Source organism: Elephantulus edwardii, unplaced genomic scaffold (assembly GCF_000299155.1).
Source record: "Elephantulus edwardii isolate Elephantulus edwardi_28Jun2011 unplaced genomic scaffold, EleEdw1.0 scaffold00053, whole genome shotgun sequence".
In the NCBI taxonomy this organism is placed as follows: domain Eukaryota; kingdom Metazoa; phylum Chordata; class Mammalia; order Macroscelidea; family Macroscelididae; genus Elephantulus; species Elephantulus edwardii.
This window is the reverse complement of record NW_006399803.1, coordinates 6,645,175-6,656,402: the sequence shown is the minus strand read 5'-3', so window position 1 is coordinate 6,656,402 and position 11,228 is coordinate 6,645,175. Positions and strand designations below refer to the sequence as shown.

Genomic DNA, 11,228 nt, shown 5'->3' with positions numbered 1-11,228 from the left:
GTAAATAGGTAAAGTAACACTATGCTCCCAAGTGTGATCTAAAATGATAACAGTGTTGATATAAAGTCAGCATTATGGTTTACTTGGATTGGTTTTCTTGGAAATAATCAAAGTCATGTCCATCCTGAATGTCTTTGGTGTCTTTGCTTCCACGACAGCTACCACTGTTCTGACTGTCTGAAGGCTGGATATGTTTAATTTTCAGGGATGGGAGTGAATGGCTTAAATCTTTCAGGTTGTACATATTTAGATCATTCAAGAGAAGTAAAAATCCTGGGCCATCTCCCTTTTCTTCTCTTGTTCCCCTATTTTGAAAAGAATTGATACCATTAACTTCTATCCCTTGAATGAGGTGAGTGGAGTTTAATGCAGTCTATTCTTAGACACAATACGTAGGTTTGGCTGCAACTTTGGGCAAGCACACACATCTCCCGCATGTCTGAGGAAGCTACCAAGCCTATAAATACCTGCACTATCACCTTGCACCGGACACTGACGCAGACATCTCAAGACATTTCATAGTAAGAGAATAAGTTAGTAAGAAACTATCTTATTAAAATCTATATGGAAGAAATCATGTTCTGGGTCTGCCATCATCACCTTATCAGAAATGAGTTTGTGAGGTTTTTGCCAGGATGACATTTAGCTTAGAAACTGAGGAAGAGATAGACAGCAGATGAATCATCTTGGGAGAACCTTTAAAGTGTGGCTGCCCAGAGCCAAATTCAGTTAGGAAAGACACTCATGAAGAAGTTAGCTTGGTGAGAATTATAGCTAATTAATAGTCGTTAATTAGGGGATGACCTAAAAGACTGAGAGAAGAAAAGTCTGGCAAGGAAACTTTGGGACACCATTAAAGACATTTATATTCTTCAAATGGCTCACGCTTATTGGCCAACACTCACTATCCACATGGCAAGTGGAGCACACCATCTGGAGGCTGCTTTCCATATCAGGAGGTGAGATTTGTCTCTTCTCTTATTTATATCCTTTCTCTAGAGAAACTTTGCTTCTGGTGAACACACTTGTTTTATGCCGTATATGATTTGCCGCATCCCTCTCATACTGAAGGACAGATGAGCTTTGCCAATCCAGCCCATAATTTCTTAAATATTGATGATCCCTGCAGATCCTTCCTGATGCATGAATTCCATTTTTTTAATTAGTTCCATTTTTGTTCTGACTGTCATATAAAATGGTCAAAGGACAGACATAATCTTTACTCCAGTTTTTGTTGATTGGTGTGATTCTAAATAAATTGATGCTTATTCAAACTATGGAATATATTAAAACAATAGAGCTAAATGAATGAACTACCATCACATGGAGGCCATAACTGACCTCAGAAATATTAGAGATGGATAAAAAAAATTCAAACTAGTGCAAGAACCTATAATATATTTGAAGAAATAATCCATTTTGTTTAAAAGTTGTTCCTGAGAGTGGAGAGATCTTTCTCTATCTATCATCTATCTATCTATCTATCTATCTATCTATCTATCTATCTATCTATCTATCATCTATCTATTATCTATCTATATATCTATCTATCGTTATCTCTATATATCTCTATCTCTCTTTCTCTATCTCTATATCATCTATCTCTATCATCTATCTATTTATTTATCTATCATTGTTGCTGTTGTTGTTATGTGCCGTCGTGTCACTTGCGACTCCTATCGACCCTATAATGTACAAGAGCCCTAAACCCTGCTCTCACTGTCTCTGACACACTTACTCCCACCACCTCAATCACAGAACCGATCCATCTCATCACGGGTCTTCCTCTCCTACGCAGTCCCTCTACTCTCTATCATCCCGAGTCACTGTCCAACTCTCCAATGCATATGTAAAAACTATAACCCGGATCAGGAGCACCTTAGTCTCCAGCCTGATGTCGTTGCTCTTTACTATTCAGGAGAGGTCCCTTACCCATCAAATTGTGTAACTCTATGGTTAACTGCCCCCACCCCTACCCATCCTCACTTTTCTACTTCCACCCTCACCCACCTTGGATCCTCAAAATCATTCTAAAATAATGGTCTTATGCAGTATTTGTCCTTATGGGACTTAGTATAGTGCTCTCCAGTCCCTCTCAAGTTAAGTTGTTGTTGTTGTGTGCCATCAAGGCACTTGTGACTCATAGTGGCCTATGTTCAACAGCCCTAAGCTCCGGCTTTATTTTGTGCCAACTCATTGTCTCTTAGACGTCTACCCTCCTTACCTCAGTCACTGAATCAATCCATCTCATTGGGTTTCTTCCCCTCTTGTGTGTCTTCCCCTCTTGTGCCTCCACCCTCCTAAGCATTATGTCCCTCTCCAAGAACTGGTCCCTCCTTGCAACATGTCCGAAGTATATCAGATGAAGCTTCAGAATCCTTGCCTCTGGGAAGCAGCCTGGTCTCACCCTCTCTAGGACAAACCTGTTTGCTTTTCTAGCAGTCCATTGTACATTCAATACTCTTCTCCAACACCACAGCTCAAAGGCATCAATTTTCTTTCTATCATCCCTAGTCATTGTCTAGCTTTCTGATACATAGCAAGTAATTGCAAAGACCATGGCCTAAATTAGGCACACCTTAGTTTCCAGATTAACATCATCTCTTCAGCACTTTGGAGAGGTCGCTAACAGCAGACTTTCCCATCGCAATATGTCTTTTAATTTCTTGACTGCTGATGCCAAGAGTGTTGATTGTGAAGACTAGTAATCTGAAGCTGTTAACAATCCCAATCTCTTCATCATCTATCATGATGCTGCCAATTGGCCTAGTGGTGAGAATCTTTGTTTTCTTGATATTGAGCTTCAATCCCTATTGAATGCTGTAGTCCTTGACCTTCTACAGCAAGTGCTTCAGGTCCTCCTCAGTTTCAGCAAGCAGGGTTATATCATCTGCATAACACAGATTGTTGCTGAGTCTTCCTCCAACCCTGATGCCACACTTCTCCTTATAAAGCTCAGCTTCCCAGATAATCTGTTCTGCATATAGATTAAAAATGTATGGAGATAGGACAGTCCTTGGGGTACACACTGTCCGATTTTGAACCATGCAGTATTTCCTTACTCTATTCTGACAACTGCCTCTTGGTCCAAGTATAGGTTTCACCTAAGCAATATCAAGTGTTCTGAGAGTCCCATTCTTCTCAGAGTCAGCCACAGTTTGTTGTGATCCACACAGTGAGATGCATTTGCGTAGTCAATGAAACACAGACAGACATTCCTCTGATACTCTCTGCTTTCAGTCAAAAATCTATCTAAACTTAACTATAATATCCCTAGTACAACATCCTCTTCTAAACCTAGCCTGCTCTTCTGGCAGTTTTCTGTTGATGTGTTATTCCAGTTGTTTTTTTGATAATTTTAAGCAGGATCTTGCTTGCATTTGGTATTATTAATATTGTTCAATAATTTCCACACTCTGTTGGGTCATCTTTCTTTGGAAAAGCAACAAATGTAAATCTCTTCCAGTTAGTTGGCCAGGTGGTTGTCGTACAGATTTCTTGGCACAACCTGGTGAGCACAATTAGGAAAGTGTCTGTTGAAAAGTAGTAATTTACCAAATAATATTTCCTGCATGCTGCATAGTATTCGATCGTGTGAATGTACCATAATTTCTCAATCCATTCTATTGTGGTTGGACATTTGGGCTGTTTCCATGTTCTTGTGATGGTGAATAATGCTACTATGAACATTGGTGTGCAAGTTTTCATTTGTACCTCAGTTTTCATTTTCTCGGGATATAATCCAAGCAGTGGAATAGCTGGATCATATGGAATTTCTATGTTCAACTTTTTAGGAAAAGGCCAAACTGCATTCCAGCGTGGTTGTACTGTTTCATAATCCTACTAACAATAGTTTTCCCCCTTTTTGTACAAATCTGTGTGCAAGTCAAGTGCCTTTTAAGAAAATATAATGCATAAGAATGATTGTATGAAACATAATGTATATAAACACCATAAGCAAACCAATTTTAAAAAAATAATGTAAAGTAGAACGTGTGAGTAAATATATGAATGATTGTAATAAAAGCCATGTAAATAAAATATTAAATAAAAGACAAGGTGTATGAATGAAACATAATTTAAAGGAATTATTATATGTCCTGTTAACCTCCCATGATTGTTTCTGTCTATGCGTAAACCTTTCCTTAGCTTTTTTCTCCCAATCAGTTATGCATATTCTGTTCCAGATTATTAATTTCAAAACATACAATGCCTAATCATCCATTCATTTCAGATTGGCCTTCTCTTTACCTTTTCCTATAAAGTGTTTGTTATCTGTCTGATTCATTTCCTACTCTTCCCTCCTCCAACCATCTGATTTTTGTACTGATTTTTATAATAATGATCTTGTGCTGTAATTGCCATTTTGTGACTGAGTTATTTCACTCAGCATAATGTCTTCTAGATTCATCCACGTAGTGTGGTGTTCATGAGTTCTCTCTCTCTCTCTCTTTTTTTTTTGTAATGCTGTGCAATACTCCATGGTATGAATGTAGCACAGTTGTTCTAGTCATTCTTTTGTTGATGGACACTTGGACTGTTTCCACTTCTTTGCTATTGTGAGTGATGCTGCAAGAAACAAGAGTGTGTGTTTATCTGTTCATGTCCAAGTTCTGGCAAACCAGGCTCCTTTAATGTTGCAAATGGTTAAGTCCTTGATTCCTTCCTAACCCTCTACTTCCAGAAGGTTACAGCTAAAAAAGCACCATGAGTACAATTCTACTAGAACTGCATGGGGTTGGGTTTTTAAAATTTATCTATTTTTGGTATGGATGGCCAGACCTCACAGAAAATAAAATAACACTTATAAGTCAGGCAAGAGTCTTTGGGTCAACAGAAAGTTGCCAATGGTTTGGGAATGAGGGAACTTCAAGGTTGGAAAGAAATCATGCCCAGAGCTTTGGCAAGGCTTCCTCTGCTCTAGCTAGTAGACACTCTACTAAATAAACAAGCAAGAATGGTAAAAACAAACAAACAAAAAACAACATAGATACTCACGAAATATCATTCTTTAAAACTTAAGTATGTGGATTTAAAAACCAAAATCATTTTCCATTGTAAAAGAACAGTTTCTTTCCTCTTGTACAGTTACTTCAGGCTCTTTACCTCTTGATTTTCATGTTTTTATTATTGAATTTTTCTCAAAATAAATTTTGTAAGCACATCCCATTTTATTGCATTTCCCTTAATTGCATTTCTTAGATATCAGTGTGGGGTTTTTTCATTTTTTTTAAAAAAATTTTTGTATATTATCTATAAAGTCAGGAGAGGAAAAGGGACAGCAGTGGTAAAGAAAGACCATGCAGTCAAACAAAATGTTCAAAGTTTTAAATCAGCAATGAATTCATTGACTTTCTCTGGTCTGGGGACCCAGGACACTACAATGTTGGGAGATGAGCACATTTCTTTCTTGGTAATCTTGCCTTGGTTTTGCTCTAGAGTTTGCTCTAAATGTTTGTAGTCTGCTTCAGCCTTCTTCTCCTGTGTATCCAAGTCCCTGATGAGTGCGTTGCACTTGCCCACCCGGGCGACTACCTCATTGAGGAGGAGCAGTTCACGTCACTTCTGGGCGTTGATCTTCTGCCAGTCTTCATGGCTAGCACTGCACACAATTCTCCCGTTCAACAGCCCATATTTTCATTTTAAGTCATGCTATTTTTCCAACAGGAAGAGTGGGTACATTCTCATTAAGATTTTTTTTCTTCAATTTACTAACATAAACCACTTTTGCATCATTGCTTCTTCTTGTTACATGCTTCCCCCTGTGTCCATGAGATGGCAAAGGTGTTTCCACCAGTATGGTGTGGCTGTCAGTTTGCTTCTGTTCAATTTTTAATGCTGCAAAGTCTCCTAAAACATACTAACTGCTGTCTTTGAATCCTTTTTCTTCTGATGATGGTTTTCTCTGTTTCAGTTATCAATGCTTTTGCCTCATTTCATTTCTTTGTATCTTCTTGTGTTGATCTCTGCTTTTCATCTCTGATCTAGTCTCAATATAGTGACTGAAAGACTAAAGCTGAGTTTTTCTGAAAGTAGAATTTTTTTTGAGATTTTAATGAAAGTTTATAGAGAACTTGGATTTCCATTCATTCATTGTTTCATATTTTCCTCCTTGCCTCCCTCAAGTTCACTTTTCTCTTAGAAAAAAATTATTTCATTGTTGTATAATCCCTCCTGTCCACTTTACTATGCAGCTCTTATTCTAGAATATTGTCATGCAAATAACACCAAATAATACATTCCTTTTAAACAGTTCTATTCCTCATCTGTTTCAGTGCAGTGCACATTATTTATCTTATTTTTTCTTAGTACCCCCCCAACCCCCATGTTTGTCCTGTTTTATAACACTGGCACTATACAGTATTTGTCCTTTAGTGACTGAGATATTTCATTCAACATAATGTCTTCCACGGTCACCGATATTGTATAATATTCCATGAGTTCCTTGTTTTCCAGTCCTGCATCGTATTCCATTGTATTGCATCTCTATTCATTAATTTGTTGATAGGCACTTGGGTTGTTTCTAATTCTTTGCAATTGTGAACAACACAGTAATAAACATGAGTGTGCATATATTTGAATAACAGTTCTGATTTCTTTAGGGTATATTCCAAGTAGTGGAATTGCTGGGTCAAATGGTATTTCTATTTCCAACTTTTTGAGAAAGCACCATTCTGCTTTCCAGAGTGGTTGCACCATTTGACATTCCCACCAACAGTGAATGAGGGTTCAAGTTTCTCCACAACCTCACCAGCATTTCTTTTGCTTTTCTGTTGAATTTTGCTATTCTTACTGGCATAAGATAATACTTCATAGTTGTTTTCATTTGCATCTCTAATAGAGCTAGAGATTTTGAACATTCCATCATGGTTTGTTTACCATCTGAATGTCTTTTTTGGTGAAGTGTCTGTTCATATCCTGTGCCCACTTTTCAACTGGGTTGTTTACCTTTATCTTTATGTGGTGCTCGAGTATTTTATAAACTCCAGATATAAAGCCCTTGTCTGACACATCATTACCAAATTTTTTTTTCCCAATCTGTTGCTTTCCTTTTTACCCTGTTGGAGAAGTTTTTGGAAGTGCATACGGATTTGATTCTTAGAAGGTCCCATTCATTTATTTTCTCCTCTTGTGGCTGTAGGTTTTTCAGGATGCTTGGAAGACTGTTCATGTTGTGAATTAGGGATTCTAGAATCCTCCCAAGCCTTTTTCTAATGGAGTATATAGTTCTTTATTTTAGTCCTAGGTTCTTGATCCACTTTGAGTTGGTTTTTGTGTATGGTGCGAGGTGTGGGTCTTGCTTGAGTTTTCTGCAGATAGTTTTACATTTTGCCAACATCATTTGTTAAAAAGGCTGTCAATTCCCCACTTACCTGATTTCATCTCCTTGTCAAAAAATCAGTTGACCATAGGTAGATGGGCTGATTTCTGGGTTCTCAATTTTATTCCATTGATCTATGTGTCTGTCATTGTACCAGTGCTATGCTGTCTTGACCACCATGGCAGTGTAACTGGATTAGAAATCAGGGAGTAAAATGCCTCCTACCTTGTTTCTCATTTTAAGGAGTGCTTTGCTTATTTGAGGTCTCTTTCCATACCAGATGACATTGGAAATTGCCTTTCCCATCTCATTGAAGAATGGAATTGGTATTTGTATTGAGATTCCACTGAAAGTGTAAATTGCCTTTGATAGTATTGTCATTTTCACAATATTGAGTCTTCCTATCCAAGAGCAAGGTATATTTTTCCATTTCTCCTGGTCTTTTTTTGTTTCTTGTAGTAAATGTTTTATAATTTTCTTTGGGTAGGTCCTTTGTGTTTCTAGTTAGATTTACTCCCAAGTATTTAATCTTCTGATTAGCTATTATGATGGGTATTATTTTTCTTAGCTCCAGTTCTGTATTTTCTTTGTCACTGTAAAGAAATTCAATGGATTTTTGTTTGTTGATCTTGTATTCTGTCACTTTGCTGAATTGATCAACCTTGTCCAGTAGTTTTCTTGCTGAGTCTTTGCAGTTTTCTAAGTATATCTTTTGCAAATAGATATAATTTTACCTCTTCTTTGCTAAGTTGGATACTTTTTATTTCTTTCTCTTCTCTTATTGCTATTGCTAAGAATTCCAAAAAAATAATGAATAGGAGATGTGACAGTGAGCATCTTTGCCTAGTTCTTGTTCTCAAAGGGAATGTCTTTAATCTCTCTCCATTGAGAACAATGTTGGCTCTCAGGTTTGAGTATATACTTTTTACTATGTTGAGGAAATTCCCCTCTATTCCAATTTTGTTGAGGGTTTTAATCTGGAAAAGGAGTTGGATTTTGTCAAAGGCATTTCCTGCATCAGTTGCTTTGCTAATGTGATGAATTACATTGATTGTTTTTCTTAAGTTGAACCATCCTTGCCACCTGTTATTATTACCACTTGGTCATGGTGAATTATTTTTTTGATGTATCATTGGATTCTATTGGCCAGGATTTTATTCAGGATTTTTGCATCTATGTTCAGGAGATATCTAGGCTTCTATTTTTCTATTTTGGTGGTGTCTTTACTTGACTTTGGTATCAAGGATATGTTTGTGTCATAGAATGAGTCTGGGAAAATTTCATCTTTTTCTATTTTCTGAAACACTTTACATAGAATTGGTGACATTTCTTCTCTGACTGTTTGATAAAATTCACTTGTAAAACCATCTGGTCCAGGGTTTTTTGTTGTTGTTGTTGGAAGGTGTTTTATTACCTTTTAATTTCTTTTGTAATGGTATGTTTAGGTGTTTTATTTCAGTCTATGTCAGTTTAAGTAGGTTGTGAGTTTATAAGTATTTGTCTATTTCCTTTAAGTTTTCATATTTGTTTGAGAATAGTTTTTTATAATATTCTATTGTTAACCTTTTGATTTTAGTTGATTCAGTTGTGGTATTGCCCATTTCATCTCTTATTCTGATTATTTGTCTTTTCTTTCTTTCTTTTGTTAGTTTTGCTAGTGGTTTGTTGATTGTATTGATCTTTTCAAAGAATCCTGGTTTTGGTGATGGTTTCAATTGCTTTTCTGTTTCTATTTCATTTATTTTTATAACTTCAGTTTTTTAGAGGATATTGAATTTTCTTGCTTTTTTAGAAATTTGTTGAAGATGCTGGGATATAGCATCAATTATCCTTTTTCTTGCCTTTTCATGTGTTTACTTATTGATATAAATTGACCTGTGATTACTACATTAGCTGCTTCCCAGAGGTTTTGGTAAGTTGTTTTCACTGTAATTTATTTCAAATTTTTTTTAATTTCATTTTGTTTCATTTCTTCTATTACCACACAAAAAATTACTGGAATGGCAAATCAATAGAGAACTTCCAGAAGTCTAGGCTGGGTTTAGGAGAGGTCCTGGTACTAGGGATATTGTAGCTAATGTTAGATGGATCATGGTGGTCTGTAACTGAGCTAAAATATTTCAATGTAGGCTTGTTCTGTAAAATTTCTCTTTTAAGATTTATTTGGGAGGAAGATATGTAGGGATTGGGTCCATAAGACATTAAATTGTCCTTAATATATAAGTAGCAGAGAGGGACATCATGCTGGGTAGCGTGGAGGGACGGCGCAGGAGGGAAAGACCCTCTATGAGGTGGATTGATTCAGTGGCTGGGGTAATCAGGATGGGTGTGTCAGAGGCGGTGCGGTTGGCACAGGATAGAGCAGAGTTTAGGGCTGTTGTACATAGGGTCGCTATGAGTCACAAACGACTCGACTGCACATAACAACAGAACAACAACAACATATAAGTAGCAAATAATTTATATGCTATAGGTGGAATTGGTGTGCCTTTTGTCTAGTTAAACAAACAGACAAACATTGAACTTATTGTCAGTGAATTGGAATTGACTCATAGCCAAGCAACAAGTGAGTTTTCAGAGGCTGTAAATCACATGGGAGGTGACTGTTCATCTTTCTCCTGTAGAACAACTGATGGATTCAAACCACCTGTCTTTGGGTTGGGAGCCGTCTCTTTGCCCTTTAGACCACCAGGCTCAATTAAATTAGGACTTGAGGGGTGAATAAGTCTAAAGAAGCGCTAACTAACCCTAATACCAAAACCAAGCAAGATATTATCTAGAAAGAAAACTACATGCCAATATATCTCATGAATATAGATGCAAAAATCCTTAATAAAATTCTAGCCAATAGAATCCAAAAGTACATAAAAATATAATTCATCATAACCAAGTGGGATTCATAACAGGTATCCAAGAATGGTTCAATATTAGAAAAACAATGTGATTCATCATATTAACAAAACAAATGACAAGAACGATATGATCCTAGCAATTGATGCAGAAAGGCATTTGAGAAAATCCAACATCCCTTTCTGATAAAGACATTCAGAAAAATTGGAATAGAAGGAAATTTCCTTAACATGGTGCAAAGTAAATGTGCAAAAAAAGAGCCATTATCATTCTCAATGGAAAAAGACTAAAAGCATTTCCCTTGTGAACAGGGACCAGACAAGGATGCCCACTATAACAATTTCTATTTAATATTGTACTAGAAGTGCTTGCTAGGGCAATACAACAAGAAAAGGAAATAAAATGCATCCTGATCAGCAAAGAGATGGTTAATCTATCACAATATGCAGACTATATGAGAGTATACACAGAAAACCCCAAGGACTCAACAAAACTAAACTTTAAGAGCTTGTAGACCAGTTTAATAGAGAGGCGGGATCCCATAAGCTCAATATCCAAAGATCAGTGGAATTCCTCTGCAGTAATAAAGAAAATTCAGAAAAGGAATCCAAAAAAGCAGTATCATCTACCATATTCAGTAGAATGGATTGGGAAATAAAGGTATGTTCACACGATGGAATATTATGCAACAAGCAGGGGCAATGATTTTATTAATTAATACCTAATGTGGAAGGGACTGGAGAGCATTATGCTCAGAGAACTAACTCAAGTCTCATAAGGACAAATACTGTATAAAACCATTATGGTAGAACATCTATGAGGATCCAAGAGGGGGAGGACAAAGGGATGAGGATGGTCAGGGCAGGGGTGGTTTAATCATAGGGCCGCACAATTTGATGGGTTGAGGGAGGAGTGGGTAAAGAAAAAGGAAAACTTTCAATGTGAAAAACAATGTACGGGAAAGTCTGCTGTTAGGGACCTCTCCAAAGTACTGAAGAGCAATGGTGTCTCTCTGGAGACTAAGGTGCGTCTGATACAGGCCATGGTCTTCGCAATC

The 11,228-nt window shown here is 37.0% G+C and overlaps 1 pseudogene; it reads right to left on the bottom strand.

Moving 5' to 3' along the window:
• Positions 1–5,319: 5,319 nt before the first annotated feature.
• LOC102844871 overlaps positions 5,320–11,228 on the bottom strand; it is a 13,829-nt pseudogene continuing 7,920 nt past the window's right edge.